Genomic DNA, 24,979 nt, shown 5'->3' on the forward strand with positions numbered 1-24,979 from the left:
ACTGTATTTTGCCCACCCCTGGACTATAGTTCTGTGGATGTATTCCTAAATCCTGTCCTTCAAAATGCTTGCAACCCTTTTCAGCTTGGCTTTATCTGCAGCTTTTATAAGCATATTTTCTGCTCCTATCTAAATCAGAATGGTTCAGACTTTTCAATGGTGGGGAAGCAAAGTGGTATCCTCTATGTGGTGTGACTTCTCATGCTCTTAGTGTTGAGGACACCATTTTGTCCAGCAGATATTTTCTGCAAAATGGTGTCCTCAATGCTAAGAGCATGAGAAGTCACACCACATAGAGGATACCATTTTGCAGAAAATATCTGCTGGACAAAATGGTGTCCTCCATGTAGTATGACCTTGCGCGTCTTGTGGGTCCCATATTGTAGAGCAGATCTGCTGCTTGGGGGATGTATTTGGGGTCTGGACAAGTTGTCTTGCAGGTTACCAATTGGACCAGCTTGATCAAGTCATTAATGAAAAGGCTAAAGAGCATTGAGTTTATCATTTATCCCTTGAAGACTAATGTTCCCTCTAATTTTTTCCTTCCTCATCTGGAATAAATTTTATGTGCACTGAGGCATGTGGGGTTGTGCACTACCAGTAGAAACTCATGCTGGTGGCTGTGGGCACTCAGCTAATCAGCTGGATCGCATTTGAATCTCTTGAGTGGCTGCCCAAGCACTCTGGTTCCTGGGAACGCTGTTCAGGACCACGCCTAGTACAGTGAACTTTCATATCTGACATTCTGTTATCTGGAACTCTCGAATAACCAGCATTTTAACCATAAGTAAATTTTAGTTTTATTTTTGCTATACTGTAGTTATGGAAAACAGCAAATACAGTATAAGTTTAGTGTACAGTGTTACTGTTGTTGGTAAATAAAGTACTCTGCATGCTTTTTTGTTAATATCTAATCTTATTTTTCTCTGGTGTTATGCGTTGCTAGGTATACCTTTCTATTGTGCGAATATTTGAATATTTGTCAACCTCCCAGTTGGAGACTTTGAGTATAGTCTTTAATTAGCTGCATATCTATTTTATAGTAACATAATGTAGAACCCCTTCATTCTCGTAAGCAAACTAGGGACTATCACAGGGACTGGATAATAGTATTTGATGGGAGAGGGGCCACTCCAAGATTTTGGTAAGCGGTTAAAGGCTGCACTTTTCTATGGAGGAGGTGTAGGCTGTAAGGTAGAGGGAGCTTGGAGTAGGGAATTAGGATGCAGGAGAGGATGTGGGGTCAGAGAATTTTGGGGCAGGGGATTGAAGGGTCTGGGAGGGGGTATGGGTACAGGAGAGGATTCTGGCTTGGAGGAGGGTGGTAGAACAGGGGCTAGGGTCTGGGAGCTAGTTGTGACCTGGGTAAAAGGAGGGGGTGCAAGAGGGGTGGTGTGTCAAAGGCACACTGACCAGGAGGCTCCTGGCCAGCAGCCACTTGCCTGCTTGCCATAGCCCCAGGCTGCTCAAACCAGGTGGCTGCTTGATGTACCTCTCTGCTCCTGGTGCTGTAGGGAGTAAATTTTGCATGCTGTCCATGCCCCAAGTACCATCATCCATCCAATGGGAGCTGTGTTTCAGGCGGCTGATTGTAATGAGGATTGTGCTGGAAGCCAGGGTAGCACACACAGTCCATCCCCCCACGCCCACAAGTGGCATGATGGCTGGAGGCACATGGCCTAGCAGCCAGCTGCTTTGAGTCAGCTGGGGCTGTGGCAAGCCTTGGAGCTTTGCTGAGTGTCCTGGCAGGCTGGGCCTCGGGCCCTATCCAAAGGCTTGGCAGTCTGGATCTTGCCTACACCTAGACTATCAAAGCCTTAGTAAAATCAAAACATGTCTGCTTTTCCTCATCCACTAGTTTAGGAACATAGTCAAAGATGGAAATTAGGTTGGTTTGGCAAGATGTACTCTTGGCAAATCATTGTTGGCTGTTAGTATTACTCCATTATCTTTTCATTGCCTTACAAATTGATGAGTTTTTCCAGCATCTTTTCCAGATATCAAAAAAAAAAAAGGCTTTTGCAAAATCATTACATGTTTTGGGTATGAAATGCTTTGCTTAGGGGCATAGAAGTTGGAAGTTTCTTTCCTTTTCCCCATTTTTTGTGGAGAAAGTGATTTTTTTTCTAAATTGGGTTGGCTCTTGTCTACTAAAATCTTTCTTAAAATTAAGCATTTATATGCAGCTATTTTCTTCTTTGTTTTCCTCTTGTATCCTTCTTCCTGTTTTTTCTCTGCTCGTCTCTGGGGTAGTCACTTTTCCCTTTACTTCCCTCAGCATGCTGAATTGTGTTGCTACTGCTGTTGCTCTGAAAAAAACTTTCTGGAAAATTAGAACAGATTTCTGCTCCTCCTGAATCTCTCTGGTGGTCTGTGGGAGGTTTCATTCTTTTTGCCGTTTCTTTTAAAGTCTCTCTATACCCACACTAGTTTGCCTCAAGAAAGAACAGAGAAAGTAACATTGCTGATGCTCTTCTTGCTGGAGCGGGTACTGCCAGGATGAGCAGTGGTGTTAGTCTGTGCACTTAATCTGCAAAGGAATTTCAAAACCAAGCAGGGGAGGGCAGCAGGAAGCCAGGTGCGTTTAGGACCGGGGGAGACCTGAAGGCAGCAGGGACCCTCCCTCACCCAGTCCCAACTTGCATGAAATTTTACTTGCACATGGTTGCCCAGGAACGCAACCTACACATAAGTCCAGGGGCTCTACTGCAAACTAACAAAATTTTTTTTGAACCAGTAATTTTTCTTTCTAAATATCCCAGTTTACAAAAGTGGCTGTAATGGCTTTGTATGTAAAGAAGTGGTTTAACAAAATAGCTCCACTGGTGTGGAAAACTAATACTTTGGTATCACAGCTGGGAAGACTGTGCACAGAGTCCTATTTAACTAAACAGCTGCTTTACTATGTGCTTTGCAAAGCTAAAGCAATTGGTAACTCTCCATATTCATCTTTAATGTTTGAATAGGTGTTTGTGCAACAGGTTTGACATTGGATAGATGATGAAATGCAGGGCAATCGTACTGGCATCAAAAACAGTAGAGAGAAATCACTTGATTCTCTAACAGACTTGCTGCTGTGGTGTGTTAAGTGTTGTAAAAGATTACATTTCAGTCTTAATATTAAAAATAAAAACCTGTTGAAATTTCCTCTATTTTAACTTCTGCTTGCAAATCAGTGTTGTGAGTGCTATTTTATTGCAAGTCTTGTGGTAGTTGTTTGTTCTTCTTATGCTATCTCTCTAGGTCTTCTGCCCAAAACTGATATGAGGGGCCTGAAAAGGTTCTATAAATCTTGAAAAACACAGATATAAGATGCAAAAAGAAGATTACAGGCAGGACTGCCAGTGTCCGTTAAACTTAAAGTAGTCTGACTCTTTCCATGGTAAAATCTTCTTTTCAGTTGCTTATATAACTGTCAGATTTTAATTCAACTTAAATTTCTGGTGCTGAGTCTCTGCCTGTGGTTGAATAACTTTGAAAGTTTCGGTAAAAACTGTTTGCTTCAGAAAATGAGGTTGAGGGGAAATAAAGGTTGAACCATTCTAGTCTGGCAATGTCCATGTTCTGGTATAATTTTAGTTAGCTGAATGCACATTTTATAATGGGTGTGGCCAATTTTCCTACAGTCCCATAAACTTTGTTTACAACTGTCAGTCTTCCATCTGTTTTGTGCTGTTTAACTAATTTACGCCTAAATGTCTTGTAAGAACAAAGTAAGCAGTAGAAGCATTAACAATGCTGCTAGACAATATTGACCTCCTGTGATTTGATAAATTCTTTGGTTTGGCATTATCCCAGGGGTGCTGGATGAGAGAGATTTAACCTGTATTGTGCTTTGCCAGTGTTGAGGTTGGGAAATCTTAAAGCTTTTTGGTTAAAAAGATAGATCATCTTTGTGCTTTAGAGATGAAACTTGAAATTTGATATGCAGGAGATAAGACTAGGGTCACAGGTGCCTTTTAATGTCACTGAAAATTGAACCAAATTTGGCCAAGATACAAGCCTCTGAAAATAACTGCATGTAGTCAGAAGTGGTGTTTGAGAGGCCAGCAATAAAATTCTCTAAACATTGTCTGTGGGCGGGTATAGCCCACTTCTACAGAGCTGTATTTCAGTCCTACTGAGCACACTCTGTTCTGGGTCTAAGGAGTAAGTTTCCTGCAGTTGGTCAGACAGGAACTGAGAACCAGGAGTTTCTCTGATGGTGCTTAGGCATTGTAGAGAAGGAAGAGCAGGGGTGGCAAACCACTTTTGGATTTGGAGGCAACACACACCTGGAAGCAACCCCCCCCCCCCCCCCCGGCAAAACTCAAAAGAAAAACAAACCCACGCTTCACTGACATAGTCTTTGACTGAAAAACAGGAGTAAAAGACATTCCCCTCCCACACCAGCCACAGAATCTAGGTGGGGAGAGACTAGTAGAATTTTGTGGGCCCCTTTAGGCTCTGGGATACGGTGAAAAATGGCTGTGTCCCCTGCCACTTCCAGGCACAGTGCGCCCCTCCTCCTGCTGCTCCTATTGGCCACAGTTCCATCCAAACAGAGCAGCAGAGGGAAAGCATCCAGTTAATGCTTCTCAGCACTGCCTCCCCCTCTGGATGGGGATTGGCAGCAGCAGCAGCACCTGGAATTGCTTCTTCCCCTGCTGGGCAGAGCCCACAGGCTGGATCAGGCTAAGGTTTACCTGACTCTGCTTTGCAAGACTCATGGCTCCACAGTGCACTGGATGCTGGAGTGGGAGAGCCCAGAGCTTTGCTGAGCCAGCTGAGCTGTGGGTTCCCCACCATCCACAGATAAGAGCTAGATACTTCATTGACTTAAGCCATTCTGGATTCCAAATCTACTGATGTCTCAGTGTGTTGGGGTCTCTGTGGTTCCACCTGGCAGGATTTGTTCTTTAGTTTTGCTTTTATAAAACCTAAGAAATTACGGAAGTTAAGTTGACAACGTAAATCACTTTTAATTTAAGAAATGCTCGTGTATAATGGATCCTTGTGTATAATGATACAGTTTTTAATTAGGTAATACCATGTTTTGCATGACATTGTGGTCTCATTCAGTGCATAGGATGGACAAAGCTTAAGAAATGAATCGGGTTGTGTAGCAAATGAGGTTTTGTTTTTTTTTGTAGAAACCATGCCTTACGTGTTGCAGAAACTGAATGAGGCAAGCTTTTGCAGGAAGTAAAGGGTGAGCTTGTGTTTACAGCAGTTGAATTTCACACTGGAAAACTACTGTTGCTACCAGAATTTCTGTATGATGAGAATTTCTATGTGATTCTATGAGAAATCATTGGTTCACCTTGGTGATGAACTAACCTTCCTATGGAATGCCAGTCCAAACATGGACTTTAAACTTGAACTTTAAAATGTGGAAAAGGCCAGCGTTCTTGGCCATAATCCCCACCCCCCCCACCTCAGGTCATTGGGAATTTAGGTTTGGATTATTCAGTTGTCTCAAGTGCCATGTATCCTGTTACATTGTCTAACTTCCTATTCTTTCTTTTTCCATTCTTTTTGGAGGCAGTTTATCAAGTGGGCAAATCTGCTGTCCTAATCAATAAAGGGAAACTGTAATGACTAATTACAGTATCTCATGTAAATACTGATATGCGAATTGTTGGTTTTAAACATTTACTGAAGAGGTTTGGGAAGACTGGAGAAGGGATTTGCCTATCTTGAGAAAACAGGAGCTGGGGATCTGCCTGAGAAGCTACTGGAATAATATTACAAAATATTCAGTTAACAAATCCCTAGGCCCCGGTGTGAATTTACCAAGCACAATACGGGAGACCAGCTTGATTTCTTCCTTTTGATGAAGTAACTTTAGTGGATGGGGGAATGCAGTAGATATCAGAAGGCATTTGACAGTCCAACATGGCATATTGATAGTAAACTGGAGAAATGTGAGGTAGGTAGAACTATCTTAAGTTGAAACACAACCGGTTGAACAACCATAAATAAAGAGTTAACTATTAATGGAATTATATCAGATTGGATAATTTTTTTTGATCCCTGTGCAGAATGAATGAATTTTACATGCACTGAAACATGTGCAGATATTCAACATACTGCTGGCTATGGGTGTTTTGGATGTTTTGTTAATCAGCTGGGTAGCTTTTGAATCTGTCTTTTTGGGTGGCTACTCAAGTGCTCAGCTCACAGGTAGCACTTATGTGAGGTTCTACAGGGATCTTGTTCAAGGTCTGGTGTTGACCTTTTATCCAAGTCATCATTAATAAAGATGTTATACAGCAATGATGGGCAACCAAGATGAGTGAGGAGGCTGCATTAGTGGTGCTCCTTCATCTCAGTGGGCTGCAGCAGCCCACAGGGGTTCTACCTGTGGCTGTGGACCCAGTCTGCTCTCCTCCCCCATGTGCCTCTTGTGACCTGGGACATGGGAGCCCCAGCCTTTCCTACTCCTCCCCCTCTCTCCCAGCACTTCAGAGCACCACAGATCACCTAATTCCTGCTTTATCCTAGCTTCTCACCCTCCCTCCAGAACAGCTGGTTTGTGGTGGTGTAGCTCTGGGAGGGAGGTGGAAGAGTGGGGACAGAGCATGAATCAGCAGTTATACAGTGCTCTGAAAGTGCTGGTAGGAGCAGGAGGTTCACAGATCAGGTGCCCTAGTATGTCAGAGGCGTGTGGGGAAGGGGACCAGAGAGGGGATGGGCAGGCTGCAGGAAGAGTCCCAGTGGGGTGCATGTGGTGTAAAGCACACACTAAATTTGTAGATGACCTAGAACCTGTGGTGGAGATGAGGATTGCCAGTATTTTGGAGGATAGAGCTAGAATTAAATTCATAGGGCTCTTGGTAAATTGGAGAACTGGACTATAGATGATAAAACAAAATTCAACAAAGGCAGATGTAAGATCCTACACTTAAGGGAAAATACAGAATGGGAGATAATAGGCTTGGCAGCTGCACCACTCAGGATCTGGGAGTTCTGGTGTATCAGAACTTAAATATTCATCAGCAATGTGCTGCTGTTGTCAAAAATCCGAAACGAAACCAGAACAAACAAACCAAACAAATGTAGTTTTAGATTGCATTGAGAGACATGGCCTGCAACTCATGGGAGGAGATTGTACTGCTTTACTTAGCTCTTGTTATTCCTTAGCTACAGTACTGTCCTGTTTTGGTCACTGATGTATATAAAGATTATAGAGAAAGTGGAGAGGATCCAGAGGTGAGCAAGACGTGATCAAAGGCATGAAATGAACGCCCAGTGATCTGACATAATCATGACTGACCAATGGTTGGATAAGCTAAAAGGGTGCGTGTGTGGAGAGGACAAAGGGGGATGCTTGGGTGCCTTCTACAGGGCAGGTGACCAGGTGCTGCAGGAGATTATCTGACTCCTGAGAGCAGTGTGGGTAAAAGAGAATGTTGGGTAACTTAGAGTCAGATGATCGGGGTTTTACTGTATTAGCAAAGGCTAAAGGAACTGTGTGTGTTACAGTAGTTCCTTGAGTTATGCGAGGGTTGTGTTCCCATGCACCCTCGCATAACTTGAATTTTGCGTAAGTTGGGGTGGGGCTTTTTCCCTGGTGAAACATATGTTCCGCAGCCGGGGAAGCTGCAGGAGTACCTGGAGCTCCTTTTGAAAGGTAAGTCCTGGGGCTGGGGAGGGTAGTTGGTGAGAGTTAAGCCTGATGGTAGGTTGGGGCTATGGGTGGGGCAGGGGGTTAAGCCTGGGGTGGGTTAAGGATGCAGGAGGGCTGGGGGGATGGAGTTGAGCTGGAGCCAGGCTGCTGGTGAGGGGAGGGGGGAAAAGGAGGGGCTGGAGCTGGGGGGCTTGAACCAGGCCATGCAGGGCGGGGTGGTTGAGCCAAGGCCCAGGGAAGCTGGATTTTGAGTTGCTCTTAATTTGCGTCAATGTGAGTTAACCCCAGTTCAAGATAGTGCATTTCAAGGGTTTACTGTAATTTGAAACAAGGGAATTGCATTCTCAAATGTAGTGTCTTTCTTTTACTGCAAGGCAAGCTCTGAGAATGGCCTTCATTCTCTAGTACATCTTTTTTTTTTTTGATAGTAGGATTCTCTAGACAAAACATAATCATGTTTTAAGATAAAATGTTTGCTTTTTGTTGTTAGTTTTGACTGATGCAGGATTAGTTGGCCTTTATAAATTAAGCCTGTGATCTAAAAGTCTCCCATGCAACTAAAGAAAGAGCTAAAAGACAACAGTACTTGTATCTGAGGAGGTACCAACCTGAATAAGGTCTCCTTTCAGGTTTTTTTAGAATGGTTAAATGTGGAATGAAATTCACTTAAGGATGAGGAGCTGGACAGTGGATCACTGGGTAATTTCTCTGTAAATTGTTTGGGTATATTTTAAAACACTTCAGTGTCACAACTGCAGCACTTTAATATAGTCATTACCCATGCCAGCTGGGTTATCTAGTGAACTCTAATCCCCTGCCAAGATGCAAGATGTGTCTAAACCATGGATTCCCAATCTATGAGTTGGGACCCAAACATAGGTCGCAATTAGATTTGTTAAGGGCTGCTAGCAGCTTGGAGCTGGATGTGACTCTTAAAGGAGCTGTTTGCGTCTCTTTAACACTGCCGCATCCAGCAGCTCTCGCTATCAATAGAGAGTATCGGAGGGGTAGCCGTGTTAGTCTGGCTCTGTAACAGCAACAAAGGGTCCTGTGGCACCTTATAGACTAACAGAAAAGATTTGAGCATGAGCTTTCGTCAGCACAGACTCACTTCATCAGATGCTGGTCTTGGAAATCTGCAGGGCCAGGTATAAATAAGCCAGAGCAAGGGTGGCGATGATAAGGTTAGCTCAGTCAGCAAGGGTGAGGCTTACTACCAGCAGTTGATCTGGAGCTGTGAACACCAAGGGGGAGGGGAAGCTGCTTTTGTATTTAGCTAGCCATTTGCAGTGTTTGTTTAAGCCTGAGCTGAGGGTGTTGAGTTTGCAGATGAATTGTAGCTCAGAAATTTCTCTTTGGAGTCTGGTCCTGACATTTTTTTGCTGTAGGATAGCTACTTTTAAGTCTGCTGCTGTGTGGCTTGGGAGATTGAAGTGCTCTCCTACGGGTTTTTGTATATTGCCATTTCTGATATCTGATTTATGTGCGTTTATTCTTTTATGTAGAGACTGTCCAGTTTGTCTGATGTATATAGCAGAGGGTCACTGCTGGCACATGATGGCATAAATTATATTGGTAGATGTGCAGCTGAATGAACCCACGGTGGTGTGGCTGATCTGGTTAGGTCCTGTAATGGTGTTGCTGGTGTAGATATGTGGGCAGAGCTGGCAACGAGGTTTGTTGTGTGGATGGGTCCCTGAGTTTGAGTGACTGTGGTGCGGTGTATAGTTGCTGGTTAGGATTTGCTTCAGGTTGGCGGGTTGTCTGTGGGCAAGGACTGGTCTGCCCCCCAAGGCCTGTGAAAGTGGGGGATCATTGTCCGGGATGGGTTGTAAATCCCTGATGATGTGCTGTAGAGGTTTTAGCTGAGGACTGTAGGTGATGGCTAGTGGTGTTCTGTTGGTTTCTGTCTTGGGCTTGTCCTGTAGTAAGAGGCTTCGTGGCACACGTCTGGCTCTGTTGATCTGTTTCTTCACTTCCTCGGGTGGGTATTGCAGTTTCAAGAATGCTTGGTAGAGATCCTGTAGGTGTTTGCCTCTGTTGGAGGGGTTGGAGCAAATGCGGTTATATCTTAATGCTTGGGTGTAGACAATGGATCGTGTGGCATGTCTGGGAGGGAAGCTGGAGGCATGAAGGCAGGTGTAGCAGTTGGTGGGTTTACAGTACAGGGTGGTATTGATGTGGCCATCGTGTGTTAGCACCATGGTGTCCAGGAAGTGGATCTCCTGTGTGGACTGTTCCAGGCTGAGGTTGATGTTGGGGTGAAAGTTGTTGAAGTCCCAGTGGAATTCCTCCAGAGTCTCCTTCCCATGGGTCCAGATGACTGGTACGCCTACCTTCATGCCTCCAGCTTCCATCCCAGACACACCACACAATCCATTGTCTACAGCCAAGCACACAAGATGGATAGCTATTCAGCATCCTGTTGAAAATCTCCATTGAAGAAGCTTCTACAGCCACTCAAGACAGTTGAGATTTGTTTCTTTGAGGCAACAAATTAGCCTCCTTGGCCATGTCTACGCTTACAACAACCACAAAAAAAAATTCAAAATGGCCATACTAATGGCCAAATGGAAGAAGAATAATGAGGTGCTGAAATGAATATTCAGTGCCTCATTAGCATGCTACCAGTGATAGGAATAAGGGGATTTCAATGTTGGCAGGTTCCTTTCAAAAAGAACCTGTGTGTAGATGAGCCGTGGGCGAGCAAACTGTGGCACTTTTTGAAGTGCTGTGGCTGGTGACATGCTAATGCGGTGCTGAATATTCATTTCCATACCTTTATTAGTATTCTTCCATGTGGCCATTAGCAAGGCCATTTTGAAGTTTTTTGTAAGTGTAGACGTAGCTCTTATGGTATTTGTCAGACCATAATGTAGGTTAATATTCAGAGCTCCTTTGTTGTAGTGCTTTGTGAAGGGGGGGGGATTGGCTTGCTTGCCAGAAAGCAGTGATTTAGTCTACATGACATGTAAGTAAGTGTTGTAGTGCTGTACAAATCTATGCCTGGATGGGAAGTTTGACTTTTGGAAATGACTGTTGAATCTTCGTTGTTGGGGAATGTATGTTGCCTGGCTAGTTAGTCTGCTTGGACTGTGATCTTTATACTCGATTAGTTGTTCTGCATGTAGTAGTGTCTACCCTTTTTTTCCCCTCTAACTTTTCACACTTGCTACTTTAGGAACAGCCCTTTGGGCAGCAGCAACAATGGGAGTTCTAGTATGGAAAGACAGCCATCGTAGTTTACAGAACTCTAGTGCTGTTTTGAGATGGTCTCGTTAAGATTAAAATACTGACTACCATTCATACCTGTTGTGGCCACCATTGATGAAACTGTTGCAAGAGTGGGAAATTATAGAGGAAAGGCTGGAGTAGATGAATACAGTGAGATGTTAAAAATTGTTCTCTATGTAGAGATGTGAGAGGAGTTGTAAAGCTACATGAAGTTAGTTGAACAGCACACTGTTTCGTAAGAGAAAAATGGTTAAATTTAATAGATTATATAGTATACTAGCACCATGAAACACTTTCTGACCTAATGAACTTTTTTTAGGTATGTTTGGGTCTTTTAAAATTAGTAATGTAAAATCTTGTTTTAATTGGTTAACCAGTTAACTGATAGGCTAACCTACCCTTTAACCAGTAAAGTGGGGGAGGGGAGTCTGAGGACTGGGCCTGTTCTGACTCAGCTCTGGGTGGGGGCACTCCAGCGTGGCCAGAGCAACCCTGGCCCCCTGGTTGGGCTGGAGTGGCCTCCCCTGTTCCCAGGGCTACCACAGAGGGGGGCTGTTCTAGCCATGCTGGAGCAACTGTAACTTGCAGGCAACACTCTGCCTGCACTGGGCAAAGGGATGCTCCACCCCCTACCAGTTAACTATTAACCCCCCCACCTACGTAAAATAGAAAATATTCTCTGGAAAATAGACTGTAACTGGCAGATGTACCTGGCATTGCTTGGGTTCCTGTGGGGGCCCAGGTAGTAGAGGTTGTGGGGGGTGGGAGGTTCAAGACTCAGCACAGGGAGGTGGAGGAGGCTCAGGTAGGGGGTTGGGGTGTAGTAATTGGTGTAGGGTTTGGGAGATGGTGGGGAGTGTAGGAATCAAAGCAGGAGGTTGGGGAACAAGTGGGGATTCCAGGCTGCCGTCAGCCAGGCTTCTCACCCATCCCCAGTGTCCAGAGCTGTGGCCAGGGGTTTGGGCTCTGGCTGTTGGGCAGGGGGTCCACTTACCTGTAGCTGGGAAAGTGCAGTCCCCTGCCCCCAGGCAGTCACTGTGTTACAGAGGTGGTCCCCCCCAATGTGGTCATTGCAGTATAACTGTTCCCTGCACTTGCTTGCCTCCTGTGCTTGTTTTGGAGCATAACTATCCCTGATACTGGACCCCTCCCTTTCCGATTGACGAGAAACAGTCGGATTCCTGACACAATGACAAACCTTCACCTAGCTTTAAGGTGTAATAAGAGGAAGTTGCATATCAAATATGGTAGCACGGGGGTCCTCGTTACATGTCCCAGGTTATGTTCCTGAATAATGCAACTTACAGTGAAGTGATTTATAAAGGGGAATTGATATCCATAAGGAATAATGCAATTAGCTTGAGATACTTTCCCAACACATAGTTCACACGTGTGGTACATATAATGTACGTGTAATTGGTACCTGTGTCCAGCTGGTCTACTGTCTCTTGCTTCCTGAAGGCTCTGGGCTTTCAGTTTTTCTCAGCAATCTAAAAAGTAAGATATGCTGGATAGGATTGCCTTTGTTCCATGCTTATGTGGTGGCAGACCTTGGCTAAGCTCAATAGAGGAGTTAAGACACTGTCCTAAAGACAGAGAGACAATGTATAGGTGAAGATGGAGGCAAGCTAGAAAGGAATAGTGGAGTGGACTGGAAAGAGAAAGGGAAGACATGCAGTTTCCTATATTCCATCCACGTTTGCCACAGAAAAACTGCCATGGTTTTTGGGCATGAGAGAGACTCTATCTGGGAATATTTTGGAAAAAAAAATGTTCCCTGGGTAAAAATGGAAAACATATCAAGTGTAAGTAATGCAAGATGGTGATGCAGGGCTAGTTGCAAGAATGAAATATAAGGAAAACTGCTTACTCAGGGGAAAATGATGTGAATGAAAATGTGGATATGGCTGAGTGGCTCAACTGGTTAGTAACTTAAATAATTCAATGCACCATTTCTTCAAGACTCTGTGCCTTTTGGTATACATAGGTGTAATATGACAAGTAAATTCCCATGCTCTTTGTTGTGTTAGCGATTTCCAGGAAAAATGTTTAGTTTAGCTAATCCTTGTGGGTTGTTTAATTAGTTAACTAGGTTTAGAATCTAATTATATAGCACATCCAATTATATAGTAAGGAAGGCTGCAGCAAGGGAAGTCTAGTGTTGTCAATCGTCGCTGTCATTTTCTTATTTTATGTGACATAATACGTACCTCCTTATTTTGGAACATCATGATCACAAATCATAATGGTGATGCCATAAATCTGTTCCCTTTGTTACTTCAGGATAACTCAGCTTTTCTGTGGGAACCCCATTCTAGACTTGTTTTCTCAAAAAAACAGAAGGGCTCATGAGTTCAGTGGGGCTTACTTTAAAGTAAGTGCACTCTAAGCAGTCTTTGCTTTTTTGTAACTTGATGTAAATCTCTGTGTGTGACTTAAATTGCCTTGATTTAAATCAGTTCACCTATTCACAGATGGATCAACAGACACTCAGTTTCTAAAGTAACAGAGAGGAAGCCGTGCTAGTCTATACACTATCAAAACAAAAAGCAGTCAAGTAGCACTTTAAAGACTAGCAAAATAGTTTATTAGGTGAGCTTTCGTGGGACAGACCCACTTCTTCAGACCATAGCCAGACCAGAGTCTGTTCTGGTCTGGCTATGGTCTGAAGAAGTGGGTCTGTCCCACGAAAGCTCACCTAATAAACTATTTTGCTAGTCTTTAAAGTGTTACTTGACTGCTTTTTGTTTTGATAATGTATAGACTAGCACGGCTTCCTCTCTGTTACTTTAGAAACTGAGTGTCTGTTGATCCATCTGTGAATAGGTGAACTGATTTAAATCAAGGCAATTTAAGTCACACACAGAGATTTACATCAAGTTACAAAAAAGCAAAGACTGCTTAGAGTGCACTTACTTTAAAGTGCTACTTGACTGCTTTTTGTTTTGTCAGTTTCTAAAATGTATACTATCAGCTAGACAGCCTTAAAGTGGGTCAGGTGTGATACACAGTTCTCTAATCTGGTACTGTGCCTTAATCTTTGTGAGGAAGTTGCTTTCAAAGACTACAGGTTCCATTAGGTTGGACCATGCTATCCAAGCAGCTGATCTGTAGCTTGGACAAATGTGGAATCTTACAGACAATTGAAATCTGTGCCTCCCTATCAATAACATTAAACATTTTGTAATCAGGCCTATTTTATGGAAACTCTCTGCATCCCAAGGCTCCCATTGAAGTTGCCATTGAAATCTGTAGTTGTCCAAAGAGTGAGTTTCTGTATACAATTTTCCACATAAATTGCTGCTGTAATACTATATTTTGATTTGAAGGGGTATTCCACTGAAACCTTGTTAAACCGTTTTTTTTAGTTAATTGCTAGTTTAAAAAAATCAGTTTCTTTTTTGCCGTTCACATTTTCTTGTGGTTAAATAATGAAAACGGCTAAAGTCTGTTCCATAATAGGCTTATGCAAGGTCTGCACAAGAAACTTTTGTTGCCCTAGTACTGATTTTTCTTTTGCAACATGTTGCATTTTAATACAGGTTGAACCTCCCTAGTCCCACACCCTCAAGCTCAGAGTGGTCCCAAATCAGGGAATTTACCAGAGCATGTCAAGGCTCCCCTGCTAGTTGCTCGCTCCTGGTGCTGGACTCCCCTCTAGGCCATTGGTGTTCTCCTAGCTTCCAGCTCCTGCTGTTGGGCTGGGCTCTTCTGGCAGTTGGCTCCTGCCCACCCACTGCCCACCCTGATTGCAGCTTCACAGGCTGGCAAGAGCTCCCAGTGGCTAGGCCCTGCTTCCCAGCTGGGGCTCCCTGCTGCAGCTCCATACTCACTGCCTGCTTCCTGGCCGCTGCTGGGCCCCCTGCTGCCAGCCCTGCTGGGAATCCCTGGACCCTGTCAGCTTCCCTGCTGCAGGAATGGTCCCCAGGGTTGGACTCCCTAGCCCAGGCGGTTTGTAGGTTCAGCTGCAGTTGCCTGTCCCTGGCTGGGGCTTCCGGACACCTAACTCTCAGCTGGCCTTTGCTACCAGCTGATGGGGCTCTTGTCATTCTGTATAACCATATGTAAAAGTGAATATCTTGAAACATAAAATATGGGCCATGCTTACTCTCCAGTCTTCTAACCTGGAAAGCAAAAACTGAAAAGGACTTGGGTGTTTATGGTGATAATTAGCTGATCATGCTTTAAGCTATAGTAATTCAGGCTTGAATATATAAACAGGAACGTTGAGTAGGAATAAATTTATGCTACACTTTTTGGCATTGCTGTGACTGCTGCTGGAATCATGTGTCCAGTTCTTGTGCCACACGTGAAGAAGGATATTGATAAATAGACTTGTTCAGAGAAGGGCTATGAGACCACAGTATAGGAGTGGAAGATATGCTAACAGTGAGAGACTCATGGATCTCTACCTAGTTTGATTAATAAAAATGATTAAGGGTTGGTTTGATCAGTCTAAGGAATAAATATTTAATAGTAACTCAATCTGGCAGGCAAAGGTATAATGAGGTCCAGTGTGAGCAAGCTGAAGATTGTAAATAAGAGCAGCTATATTGGGTTAGACCAAAAGTCCACCATCTGTCCCATTATCCTGTTTTCCAGTAGTGACCAGGTTTTCAGAGGGAAAGAATAGAACATGAATCATAAAATGATCAATGCTGTGGCCTATTCCCAGTTTCTGGCAAACAGCAGCTAGGAATACCTTCTCTTTCCATTCTGGCTTAAAATAGCCATTGATAGACTTTTCCTCATGAATTTAGCTGGTTCTTTTTTGAACCCTGTTATAGTCTTTGACCTTCACAGCATCCTTTAGCATGGAGTCCTGCAAGTTGACTGTGTTGTGTGGAAAAGTGTTTGTGTTAAACTTGCTGCCTGTTAATTTTATTTGGTATACAAGTTCTTAAGAGAAGAAATAAATTGCACTTGTTTACTTTGTCCACACCAGTTGTGATTTTATAGACTGTTTATGTGCCTCATTAGTTGTCTCTTTTCTAAGCTGAAAAGTCCATTTTATTTGTCTCTTCATATAGCAGCTGTTCCATACCCCAAATAATTTTTATTGCCCTTCTCTGTACTTTCTGCAATTTCAATATATCTTTTTTGAGATGGGGCGACCACATCGACATGTGATATTTGTGATGTGGGTGTACTGTGGATTTATATAGAGGCATTATATTTTCTGTCGTCTTATCTTTTCCTTTCCTAATGGTTCTTAATGTGAGCTTTTTTGACTGCCACTTCATGTTGGGTGGATGTTTTCGAAGAACTATCCACAAAGACTCCTCCCAGAATCTTTCTTAACTGGTAACAGGTAATTTAGACCTCCATTGTTTAATATGGGTAGTTGGGATCTGTTTTCCCATGTGCATTACTTTGCATATATCAACATTAAATTTCATCTGCTTTTTCATTGCCCAGTCACCCAGTTTTCTGAGATCCTTTTGAAGTTCTTCCGTTTGCTTTGAATTTTAACTGTCCTGCAGATCCTGCCACCTCACTTTTGACCCTTTTTCCAGATCATTTATGAGTGTTTAATAGGCCTGTTCCCAGTAGAGACGATGGGGGACACCAGTAGTTAAATCTACCCAGTCTGAAAACCTGAGAGTTTATTCCTTCCTGTTGTTTCCTATCTTTTAATCAGTTATTGACCCATGGGAGGACCTTCCCTCTTTGCTGAAGAGTCCATAATGGACATTAAAATCTAAGAACGCTGTATCCATTGGATCTCCTTTGTCCCCAAACTAATTGACTCCACTCAAAGAATTCTATTATATGGGTCAGACATGATTTCTCCCTCCACCCTAAAAAAAAAAAAAAAATTGACTCTTCCTGAGCAAATCATGCTCATCTTTGCGTCTTTCCTTGATTATAGTTGCCATAAGTTTGTCTGGTTCTGAAATTGGGCTTACTGGCCTGTAATTGCCAGGAATGTTTCTGGAGCCCTTTTTGGAAAAAATGGTGTCATAGTAGATATTCTTCTGTCATTTGGTAGGGAAGCTGATTTTAGTGACCTACTACAAGCCATAATTAATAGTTCTGCACTCTCACATTTGAGTTCCTTCAGAATTCTTGGTTGAATATTGTCTGGTTCCAGTGACCTTATTATGTATTAGTTTATTTGAAAATGTGGTGTAGATTTTTAATAATCAGTATAGTTAATCATTGGAAGCAATTGTTTGTGGTTCTGCTAGATTCTCTGCATAGCACTTTTTCAGTCAAGGTTGAGTGCTTTCTAGAACAATGCTTGTTTAAAATGGAAATACCTTGGAGAAGTTCTGTGGCCTATGTTATTACCAGAAGTGGTGTATGTTCTGGTATGCATGCACGTATACGGACCAAAAAATGCTTTTGCCAGTAACTTTTCCTGAGCAAAATAAACTTTGTGTACATTGAGACTTTGTCAGTAAAACTGTATTGAAGCTTTTTTTGTTGTAGTTTGGCCCTACATGGTGTGATGTATTTGATTTTTAGGCAGTGCAGCGTTTTGTTTAAAATCAGTGGGAAATTTTAAAATAATGGCAACAATTTGATGATTCTTCCATTTTTCTAAATAAAAACTGAGGCTAACTTCTTCCAACCTGACCATGCTTTTGTCTGTTCTTTGCCAGTCGTGGTATGCCATTTTTATTTGTAATGACTTTGCTAGTGCATTTTATGTAGCCTGTTGAAAACTAGGCATCTATCCAGATAAATTGATGTACCCCTGGAAGATCTCTATGGACCTGGGTGAGAACCACTGATGTAGGTATACAATTTCCCTAGAAGCAGTGGCTTTGTCAACTGGAGGAGCTCTGCTATTGGCAAAGCACTGTCTACAGTAGTGCTGTCCAATAATAATTCAAGGATCACCACACTTGTGGTTATGATTGCTGTATATTTGTGCACCCCCTCACCCCCACCCCTCCAAACTTTGTATTCCAATGACTTGCCAGAGCTGTCGCCACTGGAGCTGGGGTTACACCATAAGAACATAAGAATGGCCATAATGGGTCAGACCAAAGGTCCATCCAGCCCAGCATCCCATCTGCCGACGGTGGCCAATGCCAGGTGCCCCAGAGAAGGAGAACAGAAGACCATGATCAAGTGATTTATCTCCTGCCATCCATCTCTTGCCCTTGTTCTGAAGGCTAGGGGCACCATACTTTATCCCTGGCTAATAGCCATTTATGGACCTAACCTGCAAAAATTTATCAAGCTCTTTTTTAAACCCTAATAGAGTCCTGGCCTTCACAGCCTCCTCGGGCAAGGAGTTCCACAGGTTGACTGTGCGCTGTGTGAAGAAAAATTTCCTTTTATTAGTTTTGAACCTACTACCCATCAGTTTCATTTGGTGTCCCCTAGTTCTTGTATTATGGGAAAAGGTAAATAATTTTTCTATATTCACTTTCTCCACACCATTCATGATTTTATATACCTCTATCATATCGCCCCTCAATCGCCTCTTTTCCAAACTGAAAAGTCCCAGTCTCTCTAGCCTCTCCCCATATGGGACCCGTTCCAAGCCCCTAATCATCTTAGTTGCCCTTTTCTGAACCTTTTCTAATGCCAATATATCTTTTTTGAGGTGAGGAGACCACATCTGCACGCAGTACTCAAGATGTGGGCGTACCATAGTTTTATATAGGGGAAGTATGATATCTTTTGTCTTATTATCGATCCCTTTTTTAATAATTCTTAACATCCTATTTGCCTTACTAACTGCCACTGCACACTGCGTGGATGTCTTCAGAGAACTATCCACTATAACTCCAAGCTCCCTTTCCTGATCTGTCGTAGCTAAATTTGACCCCATCATGTAGTACGTGTAATTTGGGTTATTTTTTCCAACATGCATTACCTTACACTTACCCACATTACATTTCATTTGCCATTTTGCTGCCCAATCACTCAGTTTGCTGAGATCTTTTTGTAGTTCTTCACAATCCCTTTTGGTTTTGACTGTCCTGAACAACTTGGTGTCATCTGCAAACTTGGCCACCTCACTGCTTACCAGTTGTGCCGTACCTACCCATGGGCGCACCATGGCAGCAGAAGCCATGTGGCTCCTGACTGGAGTTGCAGGAGTCATGCCAGGACCAAAGAGCTGGGCATTTGTGAGCAGGAGTGGCAAGGCTGCATCAGGGTAGACTGAGTCATTCCAAAGAATCTGCTATAGGGGTTGCCGTAACCGCTGCTGCCACGCGTACCTCCTATGCAGAGAGGTGTTCCATGTGTGCAGCTTTGCTGCGCTGCATTTTGCCATACTCGGGTGACTCGTTCACCACTTGTGGCGAACAGGGAGCACATTGGACACTGTGGATCTACAGGGACAGTGTGAGTTAGGAAAGTATAAGTCGTTCAGGAGGAGTGGATTTTCATACCCCAAGCAATGTAATTACTTAAGTCTCAAAGAGCTTGGCTTATTTCACCCAGCAAAACAAAGATCAAGGCAGGGATGTGATTGCTGTCCTATAAACGTTAGGGAGGGTAGAAAGCTATTTAAGGTAAAGGACAATGTTACCACAAGAATAAATGGGTATAAATTGGGCTATGATAAAATTTAGGATGGAAATTAGAAGTTTAGAACAATCACTGAAGTTCTGTAACATACTCCTAATAGTTGTGGGTTCAGATAATCTCACTCAAAATTAAATTAACATATTTGAATGTGCTTCTATAATGCAGCTGATTGCAATGGTAAGAACAGGGCTTTGCAGCCTAGGGTTCCTTTTTACAGTGAACTTTCATACCCAGCATTCTGTTATCCAGAAGTCTCAAATAACTGGCATTTTAAGCATAAGTAAATTTTTGTTTTCCTTATGTACAATAGAGTTAAAGTAGATATAAATACAGTGTAAAGTGTACAGTGCTACTGTTGTTGGTAAATAAAGTACTCTGCATACATTTTTCTTTTTCTTAATATCTAATCTTGTTTTCCTTTAGTGTTATGTACTGTTAGATATACCTTTCTATTATCCAGAACATCTGGCAACTTCCTGATTCTGAGGCTGCTGGGTATGGAAAAAGTTTACTGTAGTTTGTTTTATACTCCTACAATCTCACACCTTCATACCCACCGCATCACCACCACCACACATCTTTTATATTATTTTTGCTGTATCTGTCGATCTGTCCAGGCAAAGTTCTACCATATCTCTGCCAGCTCCACCCCTGACCAGCGTGGGGCCCAGCCAAGCCCCCACCCTAAGAGCTCCCCTTCCCTAAGCACTGTGGCAGCCCCTTACCCAGCCAAAGGCCCTATTCCTTTGGCTCCTTAGTTGTTTACCCTGTACCTTCTTCACATGCAGGTGGGCAGTTCCCTGCCCTGAATGGCTAAATGGTACTTAATGTAATTGATTGGATTAATTGCCTGATGGCTGTTAAGTCAGTTAAGAAGCTGAGCACCATTTCAGTGTGAATGGCTTCTTAAGTCACCTGGGGAGCTGCCCAACCCAGCTGGGGCGCTTTTCAAATGTAATCATGACCCATAGGTTGGGAAACCCTGACATAGTGAAACTTTTAGTCCTGGTTGGTTATAGAGTAATCCCTCGAAATAAATGATTTTGAGTTGTGCTTAAGTTGCATTGATGTGAATTAAGCGCAGCTGAAAATCCCTCTCCCCCTGGCCCTGGTTCAACTCTCCCCCACTTCACCCTCCTCCCCCAAAAACACCTGGCTCTGGTTCAACCCCCCACCCCAACTGCACACCCAGTGTCAGGACTTTCCTTTTCAAAAGGAGCTCCATGTTTTCCTGCTGTTTCCCTGGCTGCAGAACGTGCATTCCGCTGGGGGGAAAAAAGCCACCCCGCCTGACTTACATGACAGTTGAGTTATGTCAGGGTATGTGGGAACACAACCCTTGCATAACTTGAGGGACTACTGTAACCATACCAGTTATTTTACTAAAATTTAACTAATCAAGTCTAACATACTGTAGCAGACTTACCTAACCAATCATATCCCACTCAATTGATTTACTTAATTATAAAGCAGACCTGGAGGTTTTTCTACCTTTTTTTGGTCACAGAGTCCCTACAGGCTCCAGAAAGTTTGGTGGCCTCATAAAATAACAGGATTTTTAAATCAATGGATATCCAAATACAGATTTAATTTTTAAAAAATGTGACTTATACAAGAAATAAAAATAGAATTCCAACGCTAAGTCATTGTTATTGAAAATAGGTTTTTTTTAATGTGAAGGATGCACTTGTTTTTTTTCCTCCACATACTCATTTAATATTAGGAATCAAGCTGGAAAGCTGGATTCTTGTACTAGATGCAGCATCAAGTTTGTTCCAATTTTTTGTTGCAATGCAGTACAAAAATTCAGTTTCGCACAATGTGTCAATAAAGGGAAGGAGCTCAAACTGCAGATTTTGCAACCTTTTGTTTACTTTTGAATCAGGTTGTTCTAAAAATGAATTGGTGTAAGTTCTTTGAAATTTTCTTTTGAGCCTGGTAATCAGAAGTCATGCTGATCAAGCTCTCATAATCTTAAGCTGGAAAAACAACTGGCTTGGCTGTTAAGAATAGATTTCTCACACGATAGTCATTTGTGGGAGGAAAATATTTTAAAACTGGGGGTACAAATCATGTGAGTGATAGACAAAGTCGCAGCAAATATATGAATTAAGAATGGACTTGGCTTCAGTCAGAATGTCATTTTGCATAGGAAAGCAGTCAGAGTTCTATGGGTGATGCCTAAAATTTCAGTTTCCACAATAGCAATGAAATGTTGTCTTTTAGAGTGAAAGTGTTCACATTTCTTTCCTGCAGTGATAGATTAACTTGGTTTAACCTAGTGAATATATTTGCAAGCTACGCAAGTCTTAGAATCCATGCATAACTTTTCAAACAACCAGTCACTGTTAGTGATTTATGGAGTAAATTCGCACATTGATGGAGCGCTGATTGCCCATTTCTTTGCCTAGAATTTTGAACAGTCTGGCTTATATGGAGTCTAGATTTTATATAATTAATAATTTGCACTTCCTCATTCAGAACATATTTAAACAGCGGATACAGGCATCTTAATGGCAAGACATTTTCTGTGGGGATCACAGTGACTGCTTATGCAGTTTGGATCCACATCCTTGATTTGTGCTACAGCTCTGGCCCTGTTCCCAACTGCACTGCACTCAACACATTTTTCCCAACTAATTTCATGTATTGTAATAAATATTTTTTCACAGGAAGTATTGCTCTGCAAAAATTCACATATTAGGAAGTTCTCCAACGCTTTTATCAAACACATGATGGAGAAACACAGCTCCCATCGCATTAGTGGACTCATCTAGCTGCAAAGAATACACATCACAAAATAGCAGTCAAACTAGCTCGCTCTTGATGTCAGCAGCAAGATCTTGAATGTGAGGCATGATGGTACCGATGGTGGTACTGCTTCCATTTTTTTTACTAGATGGCTTATCCGTTGTGCACTTTTGCACAAAGCTTGAGTTTTTCTTCAATTATGTGTTTCTCCAGTGATTGCAACATGGTAGCTCATCTTGTAGGATGCCTCTGTTGCATTTTGGTTGTGTGATTTAGAAATTATCACTGAGTTTACTACATGAAAGCGTGTCACGCTGTTGCTTGAAATAACTTGTCTTTGTCTTTGATTTGCTTCTAAATGCCTTTGTAGTTTAGCAGGTATCCGGACTATTGAAAAATACTTTGCTGTACACCATGCACTGCTCGCTGAGAGCATCTTCACTTCCAGTGCAAATAAATCAGAAAGACAGATAACTCTCATCATGCTTGTGTTTCTTGTAGCCTGCTGTTAATCCAGTAAATGAGCATATTTTCCTCTTCAACAGCTTACACTTGATTTTTCAGTCATAGAAGGCTGTGCTCATGCTTCTTTTCTTGACCTAACACTTTTGCTTATTTGCCCCAGCCAAAGTCCAATTGTCAGAAACCAAAGTTATCACTTATCCATGGAGAATATGTTTAGTAATAAGGTTAGGTGGTGTATTGCGAAACATTAAATGAAAACACAGTGTGAAGAGTATGGAATTGGATCGGGCAATAAATGTCATCTTAAACCTTTAACTTGCAAAGACCAAGGCCAGATGGTTGAATTGGGTGTTTGAAGTATTTAATGTACATCACTAGGCCTGCAGCTCACATACAACTTGCTGTATGTGGCTGCAGCTTATCTTTATGTCCACTCTAGTCTCTTGTTGAGGTACACATAGTTTTATATAACCTCTGCCATCATTTCATGTTACAATTTTGAACTTATTTATTAAATATTGCAACAATAATTCTCAGTATAATATGCTATTTATGAAAAGTGTTCTCAAGTTTTATCAAAAATGTTTGCTCCATGCAACTGCCCTAAATATTTTCTTTCAGAGCTGCTGGATCAATTATACAGAGCCCAAGGGTTCCATCAGGCACGTTGGGGAAACCCTGCAGTGGACAGAAACAATTAAAAACCAGACATATACAGACTAACAATAGGAAACTGAGGACCATAATCATAGAATGAGGATTTCACAACCTCAGCTATTGATGAGGAGTTTCTTGCCAGGTGAAATGCTATCAAACTTATTTTGTTTACCCATCTAGAGACCTGTTTGTTTGTTTGTTTTGTTTGATAGTGGGTGCCATTAGGACAGGGTCGTCTTAACAGGCTGGTATCACACAATTTTAAGCAGTTTAGATAGAATGTGTGTGACGCTTTTTTCTTTACCGTAATGGCTGCTGTTCTTTCAGTGTGGCTGCAGATGAAGGCTTTTAGGCCTTTCAGTATGACTGTGGAGCAGGGATTCCCAACCTGTGGATTGGGGCCCAAACATGGGTCGCCATTAGATTTTCTAAGGGTCGCCAGCTGGGCAACTCTGAGCCACAAATGGTTCTTTAAGGAGCTGTTTGTGGCTCCTGCCACTGCTGCTACTGTCTCCTCCAGCTCCCAGTCCCTGTCCTGATGCTCTGAGAGAGAACTGAGTTTAATGGCTGACAGGAGGGACCCAACTGTTAAACCAATTAAATTGAGTCCCATTTCAGCAGGTCAGGGCAGGGAATTGCTCGCATTGCAGGTGAGGGAAGGGAGTAGTAGAGCTGGGGGGAGCAGTGTGGAAGAGGAGATGATGACAGCATGGCAAAGGAACAGGAAGGGGCAGCAGTGGTGCTTGTGTGAGGTAGGTGGGGGGGCTGTGAGGACTTAACGCCGGGGGGGGGTGTGTCATGAATCAAGATTTAATTAAAAAAAATTCCGAGGGAGAACCACCCTGCCCCTATTTTTGAATTACCTTGGGTCCTAAAGTCCTAATGAATAGGCAAAATGGGTCACCATCTCAAAAAGGTTGGGAAACACTGCTCTAGAGAGAGGCTGTAGCCTTACAGGGCTGGTGCTTTGAAATGGAACTAAGAGATCTTTTTTTTTTTTTTTTTTCCCCTCTCCCTCCCTCTCTATATGCTTGACTTTCTGGTTCATAGTCACTTGTTCAGGGTCTTACTCAATGGTTCTCCGTGTATGGTCTGCAGACCATTAATGGTCTGTGATTGTCTTGCATGTGGGCTGTGGGTTCAGGGCTTTGTGGGGCCCCCCCGGCTTCTCCCCATTGTGGGGAGTCCATTCTGGTGCTCTAATTGTGAGTCGGCCTCCCCTTAGTGAGGTTGCAGCACCAGCTTCCTGCTGTGGTGGTGTGTGTTTGGGGAACCCCAAGCCTTGTGGGGTGAATGGCAGCAGTGGAAACCGCTCACTTGGAAGCCTCCCCTGCTGCTCCCTTTGCCTGGAATCGTGACCAGTGGGAGAAGTGAGGAGCAATGTCTAGGAGTGGTGGGAAGCACCCCCTCATCTTCATGCCCAAACCCCATTCTCCTCACCTCCCCCAGCCCATTCCTGCATCCTCCCTCTTAGGTCAGAGCCCCCCACCCAGATCGTGCAGTCCCTACCCCTTCCAGTTCCCTGGCAGCACCATCCCACATACTGAATCCCTCATTTTTTGGCTCCACCCCAAAACCCCTTTTGCTCTGGGAAAGTTCAGTCAAAGGAACCTGACATAGCTCCCAGGTGCACAGCCCCAGTTGGACCGAAACCTTAGATTAGGAGTCAGCAACCTTTCTGAGGAAGAGTGTGGAAATTTCACCTTTTGACCTCCGTATGGTTTTGAGAGCAGGTGATACTTTTTAAAGTCACTAAGTCCT

At 43.0% G+C, this 24,979-nt stretch overlaps 1 protein-coding gene across 10 annotated transcripts in view; it reads left to right on the top strand.

Moving 5' to 3' along the window:
- The window catches only part of BRD4 (bromodomain containing 4), a 170,572-nt gene that overhangs the window by 17,506 nt on the left and 128,087 nt on the right, over positions 1-24,979 (top strand). The window contains exon 1 of one of the 10 annotated variants that reach the window (XM_074980065.1): positions 23,227-23,360. The exons of the other annotated variants lie outside the window; for them this stretch is intronic. The gene's annotated coding sequence lies outside the window, so the exon portion shown is untranslated. Of the gene's footprint in view, positions 1-23,226; positions 23,361-24,979 lie in introns of those variants that run through there. 10 annotated transcript variants of the gene reach the window in all.

Source organism: Carettochelys insculpta, chromosome 29 (assembly GCF_033958435.1).
Source record: "Carettochelys insculpta isolate YL-2023 chromosome 29, ASM3395843v1, whole genome shotgun sequence".
Taxonomy (NCBI): Eukaryota; Metazoa; Chordata; order Testudines; family Carettochelyidae; genus Carettochelys; species Carettochelys insculpta.